The 10,649-nt window shown below is 51.6% G+C and overlaps 1 long non-coding RNA gene across 1 annotated transcript; it reads right to left on the bottom strand.

The window, feature by feature from the left end:
- Nucleotides 1-5,328: 5,328 nt before the first annotated feature.
- LOC147979357 (uncharacterized) lies at nucleotides 5,329-9,263 on the bottom strand. The gene is made up of 2 exons (XR_015618682.1): nucleotides 8,869-9,263; nucleotides 5,329-5,627 (listed from the first exon to the last, which is right to left on the bottom strand). It is a non-coding gene; the product is annotated as an uncharacterized LOC147979357 (long non-coding RNA).
- Nucleotides 9,264-10,649: the final 1,386 nt, after the last annotated feature.

The raw sequence follows: 10,649 nt of genomic DNA, 5'->3' as shown, positions 1-10,649 counted from the left end.
TCCCCGAACTCTTTCCTCAACATCTCCACGTTCATCGTCGTGTGTGAGGCCTTCCTCCGCATCCAACCCCACTTCGGGTTGTGGCTCAAGGTCTTCAACGTGAAGCCGAAGGTGGTGGATGCCCAGCACGCGGAGTGCGGCGGCGCCATGGTGAGCAAGCTGACCAATGGCTCCTGGCCAAAAGGCACTTTCGTGGAGACTGTAAAGGAATGGCAGAAACAGTGGTTCTACATAACAGAACCCCGCGGCGCCTCCTGGGACGCAGCTGCCGAATTCAACTGCGGCATTCCCATGCGACTCACCTCCTGGGTCGAGAAGAGCCCGAACTAGTGTTCGCCAAATGAGCTGATAGCGCTGTAGACGCGCGTTCAAAGCATGGTGGACAAAGATGTCAAACTTGTCGATGTAATCAAGGTGATGCTAATTCACCGGATTCTCCTGTGCCAAAGCCGAACCCGCCCTCAATGGGAGTTCAATCCGAAGAAGCACCATACCCTGAAGAGGCTCTTTGAAACCACTCACGAGGACGCCTGGAAGTTGCTCTTCAAAGGCAACGAGACACCGCCGGCCACAGATTCGGACCGCGGGCACGACATTAACCACCTCGCCAATGAGGTATGTTATCTTTAACGCATCCCCTACTTGCTTGTTTCAAGGATGATATCTAAGCTTTTATTATCGTTGCTTCTTCAGGACTGGATGGAGAGGGCGAAGCAGATCCAGTGCCCGGCTCCGCTGCCTGAAGAACCAGTCATCCCGCGTTTAGCGAAGATGCTGGTGCCGGCGCCCTATAAGGCACCGGAGAAGAAGGCTACGGGGAAGGCCAAGGGGGTCCAGAGAGGCCCCCGCCGCAAGGGCGCTTCGGACGCGATGTCCGAAGACAAGGCCCGCTCCTTCGTCGTCGAAGACGACGACGATGAGGAGGAGGAGGAGAGGGATTCTCCCCCTGATGGGGAGAGGAAGAAGAGGGCGTCCCCCACAGTTCTGGAGGCGGAGGCGCCCAAGAAGGGGAAAGGCCCGCTCATGGGTAGCTCCGCATGGGACGTTGACAGCAGTCCAGAGCGACGCCCCCGCACTAAGCCTCATGCTGCATCGTAAGCGTTAAGACTCATACATGCCCACAAATCTAGCCTTCCTCTTTGTTGTATTGACATGATTAGTTATGCTATTGCAGTTCAGCCCACGACAGCTCCCAACAATCCTCGTCACGAGGTTTGTTGGATTCAAAGGCAATGGCCAGCGAGTCACCACCGGCCACTCACTCCCCCAAGGCCAAGGACGACGCGGAGGTGCTGTCCCGAAGGACCTTTCTAGGCTGGGGAGAGGCTCAGGAGGCGCCAGAAGGCGAAACCCCCGTCGCCGGACACCGGGGGAAGCCAATCCCCATGGAGACTGGTGAGGAGGGTCGTATTCAGTTCGACCCTCAGCCGGAGTCGATTTCGGAGACCGATGCGGCTCTGGAATCCGGCGCGCAACCTTCTTCGAAAGAAGGGGGTATGCCTATTCCGCCGATGACCCCTGTCCAACTAGGGGCACTGGATAATCTGCTGAAAGCACTGCGAGGCGCTTCCATTGTGGATGAGCACCGTGTTCTTATGGGCACGGTAATTGAAAGGGTTCAGTCCGCCAAGAGCGGACTAACCGAAGCCTGCAGCAGCCTGCTGACAGGTTTTGAGGTAAGCGACTCCAAAAAAGAGAAAATCACAATATAGACAGTAGCCCCTGAGACACTGTCGGTTATTCGAAAAGAAAAAGGCGGACAGAGGATCAATCCTTTATTGTAGGAAACTAACTAAATTTGTATGAAATGAATATGCAGGCGTCATTGTTGGCCGCAGCCTCGCATACTGCCAAGGTCTCCGAACTTAAGCAGAGACTGGAGCAGGCCGAGGAGGAGCTCGTCCAGGTGTGGAGGCAGCTCCAAGAAAAACAAGGTACGTGATAACCCGTTATCTATTCGAAAAAATTAAAATGATATGCATTGACTGAAATGTCATGACATGTACAGAAGCGACGACCGAGGTCGAGGCCCTGAGAAAGGCCCTGGCCGAAGCCGAGGGGAAGGCTGTCAAGGAGCAGGCCGCCCATAAGAAGCTCAAGGCTCGGGTCAACGAGGTCCGACAAGAGCTCCAAGACGCGGTGAGGAAGTGTGAGACCTTGGAGCGTGATGCGTCGGCTCAAGAGACCGAACTCGCCAAGTTCGTCAGAGTGCGGAGACGGCCCGGAGTGAGGCCCAGGGCGCCCTCCAGGAGACCCGGGAAGCCAGGAAGATTGCGGTAGGTAAGGCATTCAATATTCAAAGCAAGAATGTGAAGAAGAAATATCATTTACTAACCCGGATTCGGAGTTCTCCAGGGGCTTTTACTGATCTGCCACGCAGTGTGGCTGATGCCGTTCTTCTAAGATGAAGAAGAGAGCTCCGCGGAGAAGCTATTCTGTTGCAATATCTTGCACCAAAACATCCGGTACCCTTCAGCGATCAGCTAAAACAGCTGGTCAAGTTGCACAGGGTGGTCGAACTGCCCATGAAGGATTTAATATTCCGTCCATGGCCAGCCGAAGCTATACCTGGCAGTTACTTCGGCCTCGTGAAGCGGCTGGTGGATGCCTGTCCTAGGTTGGACGCCGTCGAGCGCTCCATCTGCATCGAGGGCGCGCGTATGGCCTTTGCCCGTGTCAAGGTCTGGGGGGCGAACATGGATGCCATCAAGCTTGTGACCGAGGGGCCGCCCGAGGGCAAGGAGCACCATACACCCAAGCGATATTTTGGCGACGTCCTGGAGGGGTCTCATATTGTAGCGACACAGTGTTCGCAGGACATTATCTTTGACTGAATGTATTCAAGTTCTTTCTACCTTGTATGATAAAACGAAGTGAGTTTGTAATATAATGCTTGTTATGTTTTAAACTTTACGTCCTGTGCGGCCGTGTTGTATGAAATCTGAGGGTTAGCCAGTCGTCGGCTTCTGCCCTCACGTAGGTAGTACGGAGGTGTTCGGGATGGAATCTAAACAATCTTGATCCAATTATATGGTCCTTGAAGGAGTTGTTTAGCGCAACGAACCAGGCAATCAGACTATGCGGCTTGAACGCCCTCACTTAGCCATAGGAGTTTGAGAATAAAAACATGGGTGCAGCCCCTAGTATCCGAACCAGAGTGCTATAAGCGTCTGATCGGGAAGTACCGAACCTTCGCGTAATGCGGAAGAAATCTCCAACGATTTGCAACCTCCGAAGAGCTGACCGGCTCTTGCCGCATCATCACAGTCAGTTTTCGGCTTTCTCTACTGAGGTGCTCTTTTGGATAAACCAAGGCACAATTGCAGTAGTTATCCCTTTACTACCTTAGCCGATATAGCTGAACATAAGGTAGCAAGAACAGGAGCCGGGCAACCCAACTATTGACCAAAGACATGGTTCAGAGCCAATGCATATAATGCTAAATTTGGGGTGCCGAACTTTATAAAACATGTTCGGACTTTTGCTGCCGTAGTGTGGGGTGCTGCGAAGCCCCTGGTAAACATCCAACGTACCAAAGTGTACGGGTGCTACCTCATAGGGTTACCCACAGGGGAGAAAAAGAGAGAAGAAAGAAAGAAAACAGAAATGGCACAAAGGTAATAAGCTGGGGCCCTAAAGCTCTAGCCGCAAACTATTTTCATTCTAATTTGACTAATACATCGAGGTGCATCGATAAGCAACAGGCTATTTAACATGCCAAAAACCAAGGGAGAGCTGCATATGGGTCCTGAAAAATAGGTAGAGTGATTGTTAACGAAACCACCTTGAAAATCCCTCGTACATCTGTGTTTCTCGCCGTCTTGGTGTGTTTATCCTTCAAGAGCATTGGTGATCAGGCCATCAGATGGGGCCTGCGGGATTGAAACCTGAAAAGGAAACGAATAAAAGTGAAAGTATGTGTGTATCCGGTCTCGGTTGAGCCGTAATGTGAATCACAAACTAGCTATGCCTCCGTCGATGCCCACGGAATTTTAAGTGCGTAGTTATGCATGCGTGGTGCAAATTCCACTACTTGACCAGGACGGAGGCCGAATTGCTAGTGTAGCTCCTGACGAGCCGAGCTATCCTACTACAGGGTAGTTCGGACCCTCTTGACGGTGTCCGTGGGCTCGGCAGCCGAATTAAGGTTCTGCTTGAGAAGGCCGCTTTGTACTTCTGCTGCTAAGGCAACTATGTGCTCTTCTGTACGAAGGGAGCGTTCCGTATTTCCATTGACTGTTATGATGCCACGTGGACCGGGCATCTTGAGCTTGAGATAAGAATAGTGTGGCGCTGCGTTGAATCGAGCGAATGCGGTCCGTCCGAGCAGTGCGTGATAGCCGCTGCGAAAGTGGACTATGTCAAAGATTAACTCCTCGCTTCAAAAATTGTCTAGAGATCTGAAGACAACCTCGAGCGTGATTGAGCCCGTACAACGGGCCTGTACACCTGGTATGAGTCCTTTGAAGCTAGTCTTTGTGGGCTTGATCCGTGATGGATGAATGCCCATTTCGCGTACTATGTACTGATAGAACAAGTTGAGGCTGCTACCACCGTCCATTAGGACTCGCGTCAGGTGGAACCCATCAATTATTGGGTCCAGGACCAGTGCGGCTCAACCGCCGTGACGGATACTGGTCGGGTGATCCCGGCGATCAAAAGTAATCGGGCATGACGACCATGGATTAAATTTCGGAGCGACTGGCTCTATCGCGTAGACGTCCCTGAGTGCGCGCTTGCGCTCACTCTTGGGGATGTGGGTAGCATATACCATGTTCACTCTTTTGACTTAAGGGGGAAACTTCTTCTGTCCCCCTGTGTTCGGTTGCCGGGGCTCCTCGTCGTTTAATTTGCTGGCCTGTTTGAAAACCCAACAATCTCTATTGGTATGATTGGCTGGTTTATCCGGGGTGCCGTGTATCTGGCACGGGCGATCGAGTATGCGGTCCAGGATGGATGTTCCCTGATTGTTTCTTTTGTATGGTCTCTTCCGCTGGCTGGACTTGGAGCCTCTGAATCCGTTGTTGACTGTAGTGTCGTCGGTATTGTTACCATTGCTTCGGCATTTGCGCGTGTTACGTCGAAGCTTGCCATTGTTGTTTTTGACCTCGGAGGGGCCTGCCTCGCTGGCTGTGTTTTTGCTATGAGCCAGCCAACTATCCTCACCCGCGCAAAAGTGGGTCATGAGTGTCGTAAGGGCTGCCATAGATTTTGGCTTTTCTTGGCCAATGTGGTTGTGACGCCCTCGATTCAACCGTACACTAATCATACATGCAAATGTGTACGATCAAGATCAAGGACTCACGGGAAGATATCACAACACAACTCTAGACACAAATTAAAAATAATACAAGCTCGGTATTACAAGCCAGTGGCCTTGAGGGCTCGAATACATAAGCTCGAATACACAAGAGTCAGCGGAAGCAACAATATCTGAGTACAGACATAAGTTAGACAAGTGTGCCTTAAGAAGGCTAGCACAAAAGCAACAACGGTCGAAAATGCAAGGCCTCCTGCCTGGGAGCCTCCTAACTACTCCTAGTCGTCTGCGGTCTTCACGTAGTAGTAGGCATCCTCTGGGTAGTAGTAGTCTTCAGTGGCGTCGTCTGGCTCCTGGGATCCGTCATCTGGTCGCAACAACCGAGTAGAGAGGAAAAAGAGGTAGCAAAGCAACTGTGAGTACTCATCCAAAGTACTCGCAAGACTTACATCAAATCTAAACCAAGTATGCATCTGTATCAAAGGAGATGGGCTGTATCTGTGGACTAAACTGCAGAATGCTAGAAGGGAAGGGGAAAGCCTAGCCTATCGAAGACCAGCATCTTCTGGAAACCACCATGTTGCAGCAACAGGAGGGAGTAGAGTAGCATAAAGTTAAGTAGCAGTAATGTTATCAACCTCGGCCAGAGATCCTTTCTCGACTCCCTGCGAGAAAGCAATCCCAGAGCCATACTATCCAGTTATCATCACAATCCAATTCTCATCACCATGTCTCAGCTCAAGTATCCAGTTCTAGTTGTATCGATCGGGATACAACTCCAAGTGTCCGTTACCGTAGGACAGGCTATCGATAGATGTTTTCTTCCCTGTAGGGGTGCACCAACTTACCCACCACGCTTGATTAACTCCGGCTGGACACACTTTCCTGGGTCATGCCCAGCCTCGGCCAAACAATACGCCGCAACCCGACCTAGGCTTAAAAGAGAGGCCAGCACGCCGGACTAAACCTATGCCCCCAGGGGTCATGGGCCATCTCCTCGAGAACTCCTGCACGTTGCGAACGCGGCCGGTGAGCAGACCTAGCTACCTCCTTCAACAAGGTAGGTGCTTTCCAGTCAAACCCGGCGCGCGCCGCCCAGTCGCTGACGTCATTTAAGCTTCGGCTGATGTATACGACGCAGAACGCCCATACTATGCCCACGTGATGGTTAGTGCTATCAGGCCAGAGGCCCCTCGGATCAAATATCCAAATCGTAGTGGATTAGGAACGCGCGGTAACGAGCAGAGACTCACGATCGATGTGACCCCGTCGCCCCGTCTCGAGTACTTGCGGCAAGGGCTAAGAATGCCCGGCCATGCCTCGTAAGTATCTTGCGGGCACCTTCCAAGTCAACCCGACTCCACATCACTCGCAATTAAGCTCGCGCGGGTACCACTCAGGGTCAACCCATCTTTAGTCACATGGTTCAGTGCAAAGTCATAGTAACCATAGTAACTGTGTGTCTAACACCAAGGGGAAAACTCGAGGAATCACCCCCGGTGAATTCCACTCGATGTTGTCATCAAGGTGAACGTAAGAGGATCCACCCTCGAGGTTCACATTTGATGGGTTGCACGACATAGCCGTAACGGAAGTGGTTAAGGAGGAAATCACCCTCGATGACCTCGACCGTAAAGCTACACTACGGAGATCTCATCAGGAGTGATGTAAGAGGTTCCACCCTCGACACTCGATGGTAACTCTGCAGAGTCGTACAACTAAGGGGGGGTGATGTGCGGTGTCGGGGCCTGGGCGTCGATCATGTTGATCGAGTCATCGAACATAAAGCGGGGCAACTGGGACAAGGTGGGGGTCACTGATGGATCACTAACCATCCTATACTAAGCAGTTTAGGATAAGCAGGCAAGGTATGAAAGCAGGTAACAACAACAGGCTATGCATCAGAGTAGGATCATACAGAAAACAGTAGCAGTTCTAATGCAAGCATGAGAGGGAAAGAAATGGGCGATATTGGAATTCTCAAGGGGGGGTTTGCTTGCCTGGTTGCTCTAGCAAGGAGGGGTCGTCATCGACATAGTCGATCACAGGGGGAGCATCGGTCTCAGGGTCTACCGGAGAGAAGAGGAGGAAGAAACAATAAACATAAAGCAAACAGAGCATCACAAAGCATAACATGGCAACACGCAGCGCTAGGAGTGTTCTAAAGTAGTGCTGCACGAAACAGGTGAAGGGGGAATTTCAACCGGGAAGGTATTCCCGGTTCCGGACTTGTGTCAGACAGACGGCCGGAGGGGGAAAGTTCTATGTTCAGATAGTTAGAGGCATCTGACAGGAAAAGAGATAACATATTCGGGTTTGTTGGATTTTTCTGAGCAACTTTCATGTAGAAGAAATTTTCATCCGAGTTACGATTTATTTTCTATGAGTTTTCAAAGATTTAAAGTTTTTATGAAATTCCTAGATTTATTTCTAATTCGAAATTAAAAGAAAAAAGGCTATGGGTACCCAAAAGTGTACCCAGCCAGAGGTACAGAGAAGCTGACATGTGGAGCCAGGGCCCAGTTGACTTAGTCAACAGCCAAGTCAGCATTGACTAGTCAAAGTGAATAGTGGCCTACTTGTCATGGACTTATCTATTCTAAATCTAGTTTAGCATTTTAATATAAACAGTTGGTCCCGCATGCAATCTACTATTAGACTAATTAACCACTATAGTACTAACTAAACTAACTAGCACGGCCGGCCACACACACCACACCACACGCACTCACGCGCACACACACACAGAACACTCACACGCAGAACACACAATGCTTGGGTTAAAAGAAGATAGCATTTTGTGATTTTTGTAAGATTTAAACCATGTATCAAGTGGATTTGGTCCCATGAAAACATTTGAGCCTCGTCAAGTGTACTACCTACTCATATTATTTTTACACATATTAAAAACTGTTTAACCACTGATTAGGGGCTGTTTAGGGGCTTAGTCAACATAGAAAACCAAAAGCTAACTAGTAGCAGCTACAGTAGATAGTAGTAGTACAATAGAGCAGCGTTGGGCAGTGGCATGGCTCGGGCGCTGCAGGCGTGCGTAGGCGGGGCAGCCGCAACGGCAGGCGAGGGGGAGCAGCGCCGAGTGCGGCAGTGCGGGCACGCGGTGCGCGAGCGTGGGGCGGCTGCGGCAGTGGCTCCGCGGTGGGCGACGGCAAGCGGCAGTGGCAGCATCAGGCCACAGCAGCAGTACGCAGAGTAGCAGCGGCAGTACAAGCAAGCGGCGGAGGCGCAAGCAGCAGTGGCAAGCGGCAACAGCAGCAGGGCGCCGTTGTGGCGGCAGGGCCGGGCACATGCGCGTGAGGGCGTGGGCAGGGTGCGTTCGAACGGCCGGACGATGTCGTGTCGAATGGCGGTGGTGCGAGATGCTGCGGTGGCTGGAACTATGCGCTACGGGGCTCGACAGAGCGCGAGGGAGGGGTCCAACGGGCCTGCACGGACGTGATGAGCATGATCCCGAGCTCATCTGAGCTCGACGCAGAGCAACAGCATGGCTTCGAGCATGCCAGCGGAAGCAGAGGCACGGTAACAGCGGCGAACTAGCTAGGGACGAATGCGGCCGCGGGAAGAAGGAATGGAGGGAGAGAGGAGCTCACCGAGTGGCCAAGAAAGGCCCTCGACAGCTTTGTAGCAGCAGGGGATGACGAAGACGGCGGCGGTCACCGGCGACGCAGAAGACGGAGACGAGCTCGATCCGCTCGATGCTGAGCCCGTCGTCTCCAGTGGCTCGGCTCAGGCGACGCAGCGGAGGGCGGCGAAGCTCCATGACATCTCGCCGGGGCTCGGGGTCGTCGGAGAGCGCGGAATCGACGGCGGTGAGCGGTGGAGGCTATCGGGAGTGGGCGGATCTAGCAAGGGGAAAGGGGGGAATGCACTTAGGGCGCTAGGGTTCGTCAAGGGGGGTTCGGGGAGGACTTGTAGGTCGAGTAGGACGCCGGGAGGGGTCGGATGGCCGCCACGCAAGTGGCCACGGCCGGCGGATGGCCGCCACGGCCATCCCAGCCTCCTATAGCGAGAAGAGGAGGCCGTGTGGGGCTAGCTGGGCCGATTTTTGCTAAATGGGCCACGGTGCCAGTAGATTAGGCCATCTACTTCCTCTCTCTTTTCTCGTTTCTTTACATTTCTACCACTGATTTCTACTTGCTGTAGTAAATGAATTTACTTCAGCTTGAAATTTGGCACAAAATTCAAGCACAATATCTTGGAGCGAAACATAAAGTTTTGAGTTATTTGGAAACTCATAAATATTTGTTTATTTTGAAAAGGTTACGTTTGTTGTAGTTGGACCATTATATAATTTTCCAGGGGCACTTTGGGAATCCAGAAGAGGTTGGTTCCAACATGAAAAATATCCAGAGATTATTTGCCACACTTTGAACATTTTATTCTGCATGTTTGAGAAATTTGAATTTTGACTTTAATTTGAAATTGAACCGGATTGAATCAAAGGGGGATTTAGCAATAGTGAAAATGATGACATGGCATCATTAACTTGGGATTGTTGTAGCTTAATTATACGGGCGTCACAGTGGCGGACGAGCCATTCATCACAAATGCTATGTTTAAAGCCCGCTAGGGCTTCGGCATCCGGACAGTCGACGATCTGATTCTTTTTGGTTAGGAACCTAGTCCAGAATTTCCTGGTTGACTCTCCTGGTTCTTGAACTATGTGGCTTAAGTCATCGGCGTCTGGTGGCCGAACATATGTACCTTGGAAGTTGTCGAGGAAGGCTTCTTCCAAGTCCTCCCAACTACCGATAGAATTTTTAAGCAGGCTGTTTAACCAGTGCCGAGCTGGTCCTTTAAGCTTTAGTGGGAGGAATTTGATAGCATGGAGGTCGTCTCTGCGGTCCATGTAGATGTGGGGGATAAAGTCCTTGGTCCATACCATGGGATCAGTTGTCCCGTCGTATGATTCAATATTCACGGGCTTGAACCCTTCGGGAAATTCGTGATCCATTACTTCATCAGTGAAGCAAAGAGGGTGTGCGGCACCTCTATATCTGGCCGCATCACGACGTAGCTCCGATGGAGTCCGTCTGCGGTTGTCGGCTCGGGTGTGACTAGGTTTGTCACGTCGGAATAGGTAGCCATCATCACGTGTCAAGGAATGTCCTCGTGATCCGTAAATCGATCGGGTATATCCTGCTCTGCTATCTAGGGTCTCCCGGAGGTCATATGTATGACCCCGAACTATTTTGTCTTTATTTTTGCGTGGCGGTGGGGCAGGCTGCTGTTCGGCCTGAGTTGCCACTCTATCCCGACCACGTGGTGGTCAGTCCACCGCACTGTCCCGACTACGTAGTGGTCGGTCGGCCGCATTACGCGAGGGAGGCATGGGCTCTGGCGCCTCTTCATCGAACTGAGGTAGCAACCT

Source organism: Triticum urartu, chromosome 3A (assembly GCF_056163025.1).
Source record: "Triticum urartu cultivar PI428250 chromosome 3A, HENAU_Tu73, whole genome shotgun sequence".
NCBI lineage: Eukaryota > Viridiplantae > Streptophyta > Magnoliopsida > Poales > Poaceae > Triticum > Triticum urartu.
This window is presented reverse-complemented; position numbering and strand designations above follow the sequence as displayed.